Source organism: Punica granatum, chromosome 2 (genome assembly GCF_007655135.1).
Source record: "Punica granatum isolate Tunisia-2019 chromosome 2, ASM765513v2, whole genome shotgun sequence".
Taxonomy (NCBI): domain Eukaryota; kingdom Viridiplantae; phylum Streptophyta; class Magnoliopsida; order Myrtales; family Lythraceae; genus Punica; species Punica granatum.
Window position 1 is genome coordinate 8064396 of NC_045128.1, and position 8269 is coordinate 8072664.

Here is an 8269-nt window from a genome sequence, read left to right on the forward strand (position 1 = left end):
ACAAATTTCGGTTGCAATTTATTTTGCATAGATATGTGATCAAGTCCGTAAAGATCGACTCTCATTCCGTTTATACTTCTGACCACATTTTCCCAAATGCCCTTTTTACACTAGTCAATGTGTGGGTCCCAGTGTTTTCACTTTCCCATCGGGTAGCATATGCTTCCCGCTGGCGAAGAAGGCGGAAGAGCAGGAGGAGGAGAATTATGGGCCTAGGAGCCCACGTTTTTGGGCCTTTATTGGGCCTCTGGTGCAATTAAAACGGGGCGATTTCGTAGTAATTTGCGGTAACGTCCCTCTACTTTTCTCAATAGACCAGCTTAGTCCATTCAAAGATTGTTAACGCCCCAACAAGTTGAGTTCTATGTGCATTTCGGTCCTCTTTCCGATGGGGCGCTTTTAGTTTCTCTCTCTTGCTATAGCCTTTTTATATGGGTAGTTTGAGTTTCTATACCGGTAGAGCCATATTAACTACCGTGAAATCCACTAGATCAATATTATTTTACAGTCGATCGATGCACCTCCTTTGAGAGTGTCATATTATTTTGTATGTCTAGTTATTAACTTTCACATCAAGACAATTCTATGCTAAAGCCTGGGCCATTTGAATCAACTTTTAAAGTATCTACTTTCAAATACTGAACTTTTCAAACTGATTCAAACAAAAAAGACATAAAAAAAATAATATTTAGACTTTAGATACGGTATTTATGTTATAAGTTAGATACTTTATTTATAATATTTTTAGAAGAAAACTATAATCGAAACGTTGTTTCGCGTAATACCAGTATGGAAGGGTTCACGAATTTGTGGAAAGGAGTAAAGTGCATAAATTATAAAATTATAGGACCAAATATGGCATTTTGTTAATACTAAGGGAAAGATTTAGATGCCATTCAAGATGAAAACCATCAGAAGAGGAGAAGAGAGAAGAAGCTCCGAAGCTGTAGAAAAATGGCGGCAACGAGTGACAGAGAAATGGAATTGCTGCTCTCGAGCTTCGATCAGATTTACCGAGTACGTAAAGATCATTCCCATCTTCCATTGTCTGCTCCAAGCGGAGCCCAATTCGATGTGCTTGAGCTGCAGTTCGGTTCGTCTGCATCCGCTTTCTCGGGAAACAACCACTGAAATCACTTTTGTTGGACGAACGCTCAATAACGCAATGTGCAGGGAATGTGTGGAAAATGGTGGCCTTAGACGGTAATCGATCGCTTAAATTGAATTTCAGGACTTCAAGAGCGGGATGGAGGAGATCCAACTGCTCAAATCGAACTGTCAGGCCGAAACAAAAAGGCGGGAGGCTCTCGAAATTGCTTGCGATAGTGTTAAGCAAGGTCTGCGTCCTTGCTGAATCTCTCCTAATTAAGCGTCTTGGTTTTTCCTTATCTGTTTCCGTCGATTGTGCTTGGTTGCATATAGTTTTGGTTGTTTCAATCCAATTCGTCAATTGATTTTTGTACTGGAAAATTGGCAACCTCATGAAGACTGGAAACAGAAAGAATTAACAGAAGTGAAAAGGGACACAATTTATGAGACTGCACGTTGTTATGTTTATGCTTTATGGCATTTGAACAATGCCCGGCATCCATATGAAGATGAATTTTTAATTAAAGGAAATACTTGCTTGACTTCACGAATTTCTCTGTCTAAACGTCTTTACCTTGATGCCAGCTTGAAAATGTGTTTGTTGATTATATTGGATAAAATCTTGGCTTAACCGGCGAAGTCCTGGATCCAGAAATTTCAAGCACTTTGCTTTTTCTTGGGCCCATTGTTTTGTTCCTATTGTATTAACAGTCCTGTTAGTGTCCTGCCTTGAGATGAAATTCACGGGAATTTTTTTGGTTTATTGAACCTTGCAGATAATGAGAGACTAACAAAGCTGTACACCAATTCTATGAACAATTTGGCGGATCAGGTGTCTGGATTTGTAATTAGCTTCAGATACTTCTTTCTTCCCAAGTTGGGTTAGATTTTTTTCTTCATGAGAGATGGCCCGGTTTTTTTAGCTTTGTCTTCACTGATTGCTTCATACAATTTACAGCTTGAACACCACTTAAAATGCCAAAGATTGGAAGAAGAGCTGAACAGAGTAGCTGCTGAACATCAGGATATTGAAAATGTAGGGTTGTAACCTATCCTTTCTGACCGTAGTATATTTATGTAATGTCCCTGCCGTGAATTCCATGAACTTTGAGCAGCAAATACTTGGCAAACTTGTTAAATTGAGAAGTTCTGGACAATAGTATCTCCTTTTGAGAAAATTATGTGCCAGATGCTTGTGTTCCATATGCAGGAGCATAAAAGAACTCTCGAAGGGTTAAAGCAAGACTATGCAGCCAAATTTGGAGAATTGGAGGCTCAGATTAGGTCAATTTCTTACATTGATGTCGAGCATTCTTGAAATGCATTAATGCTTTCTTTAGCTGAAGGACAAATGCCTGTTGACATTAGATGATTTGAACACCAAAAACAATCAGATGAAGTGACCATAAATCATCTCTGCCAAGATTTAGCAGCACACAAGAGTCATATCCGCTCTCTGGCAAGCAGGTTGGAGCAGGGGCACTTTGATTTCAGTTCAAAATGTGAGTTCCAAGAAGGAAGAACTATATTCTCATCACCTGAAGACAAATATAGTAATCTGGCAATCATGTGTAGTGTATGAACTTAGTCCCTTTCCTTTTAACAGATCGGGCTGAGATTCAGGACTTGAGAGACTGTCCTCTGCTCGAACAGGAAGAGAAGAATGGGTTGAGTAAGAAACTTCAAGCTTTGGAAAAAGAATGTGAGTCTATCTTTAACATAGTTTGATAGCTATTAGAACACATTCTCTGTGCTTGATAATGTCCATAGGTTTTTATTTTTTGATGCAGTGTTGATGAGCAGAACAAAGCTGGCTCAAGAGCAAAAAACCTCGGTTTCGAGCCAGCAGGTTGAGGCACTGAAGCAGAAGATCATGAAGTTGAGAAGAGAGAATGAAATTCTCAGAAGCTTCAAAGTTCCTGTCAGGGACGCACTCATATTGGATTCCACTCCACATTTCTTGCTTAATAACTTGCTCAATAAAAAGTCACCGCCGGGCCTCTTTTGCCCGTTGATGTTTTCCTTAAACGTTTCCACCACATTTGAGGGTTTACCACGTATATCTTGTGTGCAAATTCTTCTCTTTTCCACATTATTTTCGTTGATCATTGGGTCCATTTCCAAAGCTAAGTAACAGGATACATTAGGCAAGATCAATTTTTTCATATTTTGGGCCACTATAATGTGGTCCTCGTTAAAGCAATCATATAAGTCTGGGGTTAGGATTTCTCCATGGTCACCTTGCTGGTGATTTGAGCCAGCATCCTCTAGATCACGGGACTGTTTTGCTCTCTTACAAATGAAGGATTACACCACATCGGGAGGTTCAGAAAAATATTCCAGAGTCCTGAGCCCTGACTTCATGCTGGAATCTGGCAGTCATATTGATCGAGTGCTACGGTCTTCCTAGCCACACTCGGTAAGTTCTCTCTGGGGCTCTACTACCAATTTAAATAGCACAATACATTAAAAAAAAATCGTTGTATAAAACGTTCATGCTAAGTTAAAGCTACCTTGGAAAATTTATAACCATGAACATTGGACCAGAGAGCATTAATAAAAATGGAAATGGACTTCACTACGTAAAGTAACTTTGGAATACAGAAGTAACTACGTGACTTCACTAATTACTCTGTCTAAAGCGTTCTTTCTCTTGTGTAAACTAAACAGCAGCTTAAAAGATTGATTCTTGACGATGTTAAACCGAGTTACTGAGATAAAGTGGGAGGCCTGCGACCAAATATATCGTTGTTTTTGCTTGTGCTCTCAATAGTTGTCGTTCTATTATATTAAGAAAATCATTACTGTCCTGCAGTGATATGAGATCCATGGGAACCGTTTGATTTATTAAACACTTTGCAGACAATAAGACACTAACAAAGCTCTACACAAATTCGATGAAGAACGAGAAGGAAGAAGTCTATTTGTAACACCTGAAACACAGTAATTTTACAATCATGTGTAGTGCACGGAGTCACTTTTTCCTCTTAACAGGTCAAGCCAAGGTTAATTCAAGACTCTAGGCACTATCTTCTGCTCGAACAGAGAGGAGAAGAATATGTTGAATAAGAAACTTCAAGATTTGAAAAAAGGAATGTGGGTCGACTTTTTAACTTAGCCAGAACTTTGACAGTTGTTAGACCACATCCTGCTCAGTTGATTAGTCTCAACGGATATTCATTTTTTGAATGCAGTATTGATGAGCAGAACAAAGCTTTCCTAAAGAAGCTCATTTGGAACCAGAATGAAGCAGAGTAGACCAAACAAAGTCCACAAAATGAAGCTTCAAGGTTCACAAGAGGTCTAGCTAGTCAGATATGTGATGCTTCTATGTGCTGTGGACAATAATTAGATGTATACAAAATCTTCTTCGAAATGTTAGTTCGGAGAACCTGTCAAGAATTTTTTGCTGAAATCTTTTGGCCGCTTCAACAACTTTCTTCGTTTTTTTGCTATGCATTTTCAGAAAACATGACATATAGATCAATTTTCTGCATGAATCAATCGGTCACATAATATGTCACTGCAATGAATTAAGTTGGATGGATCATGCCCGGGCTTGGCACTGGCCTGATATCTGGAAGCCAGTGAAGTGTAGCTCAGACTTTTGCTGAGTCTACCTTCTCAATTCAGTTCTCGCGCCTAGTTTTACTTCTGTTAACATATTCAGGTCTTCCATATTTCCAATTAACTTGGGGAGATCATCGGCGTCATCCCATGTCTTGACGAGTTCGGTTAGTTCCTTGATCAGCTGGACTACTCCATGCACAACACAAATTATCTCTTCTGCGAGGGTTCTCTCTTCTTCTGGGGTTCCCTCAGAATTGCTCCTAGAAGGTTCTTCATCACATTGGCCAGTCGAGGATCCAGCTTTATTTTCCATCTCACGGAGGACTATCTCCATCTCATTTGCAACCAATGCAAGGGCATTCCCGATAGCAGCCAAATTTGTTTTCGGACATTTGACGAGGGAGTCAAACACATTGGCCACTTTTCTAGCCAAATCAGGGACTCTGTTGCGATCACTCGGAGACCCTTATCCAAGAAATTACGTCTGAACTCGTTCTTTCACACTAAAAATGATGATGATGATATGCTTCAATGCAAGATATGTGCACAATCACTCACCATAATGTTTGTAACTGATGGTGCATTTCAGTAAATCTAAGGTGCAATCGTAAAATTCGTTCATTGTCTGGCGGAGAATTCGGGAAAGGGTAGGTCCCGCATTGAACAAGGCTCGATGAACACTCCTAATGAACACTCGAAGAAGATTGAAAGTCGTTTGCATAATATCCAGCACGATGCCAGCCCATACTTCTCCACTAAAATAGTTCAGCAGTACAACTAAATAAAAGCTGATGTCAGTTTGTGCCAATCATAGAAGTACTGAATTTTTAACTAAAACCACTAGTTGGGAATTCGTAAAGAAAAACAGGAACATCATGAAATCAGATGTTAAAAGAAATGGAGGAGGAGATTGAAATTCCCCCTCCTCTCAGCAAACTTTTTCCTCCCGAAAGCCTCAGTAAATGATGAGTTTTCGCATGATTGTTAGGGATCAAGAATTTTACTGCGAAGAGCTTGCATGCTGATCTTGAAACCAACTGTGACGAGAACTTGTCGAGGATTACCCGGTGGGATATCAATCAACCCCTACATGTAACTCATCCCAGTTAAAAGAAGAAATGGATGAGTGCTTTTCAATCTTATGGTTAATACAAGTATTCAAGGGCTCCTATAGATAAACCTGGTGGCCATTTTTGAAAATTTCCCAATGCTCTTCGTACATTTCATGAAGACGTTTCTTCACTGCTTCTGGACTTTCCATTGGAGGGAAAGTCTTTATACTGATGCGAATTTTCAATTTGGCCCCTTAAGTCACCTTTTCTCCTTATTTACCCATAAAAGTTTCAAACTGTTTCAAATTTTTACTTTCTCCACTTTTAACAGTTCCTTAGGTCCCCTTTTACTATCAGTCACTGGGTATATTTGATCACTCTTTTGGATGAAACATTACACTCGGCATTATTTGCTGAAATCTTTGGCTTCTTCAAGTACTACCAATCTTACAGGAAATCAAGTGTAAGATTGGTTTTCTTTATCAGGACCTTAGAATGTGATCCTCATAAAAGAAACCAACTTAAGATGAAAGTTTCTGAAGTGGCTAGTTATTGGTTAAGGAAACGTTCTCAGGCAAGATCTTGACGGGTGTCGCTTCTTGCTCCTTTTTCAGGTCTATCTAAATTTTATGGTCCATTTGCTAAGTTGCCATTTTCAGTATTGTGATAGAAAAACCAGAAAGAAAGATCCAAATGCCAGGAAATGGCGTGAATCTAAGTTGGCGCACAAGCGTTATGCAGTTTTGAGAAAATCATGGAAAAATCACGACTTGCTGAACGAATTCAGTGATCATATATATGTCATTGCTGTGGTTAAGTTGGATGCATCATATGCGGTTTCATGATCAGGCATACATTGGATGAATCGTATATTATTTGCCATTACCGAAGTATACACCTACTTAATGCTATTTTCTCGCGCTCAAGGCTCTATATTCTCGTGGACGGCAAAAGTAGTGGAAGGCTAGAAAGCAATAGACAACTCAGTTTTCGAGTATAATTCAATGCAAAAGAGAAGAAAGTATAGTAAATGATGCGGGAAAAAAGTCCAGCTCGAAATCCTTTCAGCATCACGAAGGATCCTTGGGTCCTCGTGACCTGCAAAAGAAGGGTTCCGGGTAGTGCCCGAGAGCCCCCTCCGACCCCCATGTTAGAGGGAGTTTAAGAGAGTATATTGGAGTGAGAGTGTGTCTTTTTTTAGTTTACCTTGGGAATTTTCATTATATAGACAAAGAATGATGATGATGATGCATGTGGAAATCAGTTGGGCTTTACCAATAGGCTCGGGGGCTCTCATGGGCTTTGATTAACCGAATGAACCGTAATTTATCTACATATCAGTAAATAGTGCCATTTTCTTTTTCAGCCCACCAAGCTGCTTAACGGCTCAAACTTATACCCAACAATTTGTCTGCTAAATCAGCAACTCGAACTTGAGAGGACAATTTTGTCAAGACGGCTTCTAGCTCCCACGTTGAGTCCTCAGACTCACAAGTTTCTGAAAAATATCGGCTAAGGAATAGCTAAATGGTCCTAGCTTGTGCTTCATGTAATTGACACAGTTCTTAAAGCCATGAAGAGCCTCCAGAATGTGAAGCTCTCTGAGCGGACATAAATAGTCCTTCATATGGTTGATGTGATCCCTCATGTCAATAGACCACATCAGTATATCTTTGAATGACAGAATCAACTTGGGAAAATAGGCGTTGTTCCATGCCGTGAAATTGTTCAGTTCCTTGATCCCTAGAACTGTAATAGACACAACATGAATCATCAATGCCATCGCTCTCTCTTCTTCGGGGGAATACCGCTTCTGGGAAGCATCAGAATTGCTTGTACAAGCTTCTTCATTAGATTTGCCGATCAAGGATCCTGCATTCCTTCCCATCTCACCAATAGCACCCTCCGCCTCGTCCGCTACCTATAGGATTGCTATCCCAATCACTGCGATATTCGTCCTTGGATTGTTGGTGAAGTTTTGATATGCACCGAGCAATTTCATACCCAAAGCAGGGACTCTGTTCTGATCATTTGGAGACGCTTATTCAAGAAAATATATTGGAACTCGTTCCTTCAAAAAACAAACACAATGTGCTGCGATGCAAGATGTGTTTCACAATCACCCACCGTAAGTTCCATAACTGACGGTGCATTTGAGTAAATTTAAAGGTCAATTCCTTAAGTTCCTTAATCGACTCGCGGAGGACAAGAGTAAGGATGGGTCCCGCAATGAAAAGTGCTCGGTGGACGTTCCAAAAAAACCCTTGGAGCAGATCAAATATCCTTTGGATGTATTTTTCCTGGTGTGTACTTGCTGAAGCTTTCATTTTTCTTATGAAAGCTTCAGCAAAGATAGAAACTGATCAAGAAGTTTAGCGAGAAGAGCTTGCTGGCCGATCAAGAAACCAATTCTGTTCAGAACTACTCGGTCCAGCATGACTCGAGAATCATCATATGGGGCGTTGAGCAACTCCTACGTGTAATGTAACTCACCCAATTAAAGGAAAAGAAACAGATGACTGTAATGCCGATCATACATTTCATAATGCCGATCATAC

At 40.0% G+C, this 8269-nt stretch overlaps 1 pseudogene; it reads left to right on the forward strand.

Annotated features, from left to right (window-relative positions):
- The first annotated feature begins 926 nt into the window (after positions 1–926).
- On the forward strand, positions 927–4554 carry LOC116195447 (annotated as a pseudogene).
- Positions 4555–8269: the final 3715 nt, after the last annotated feature.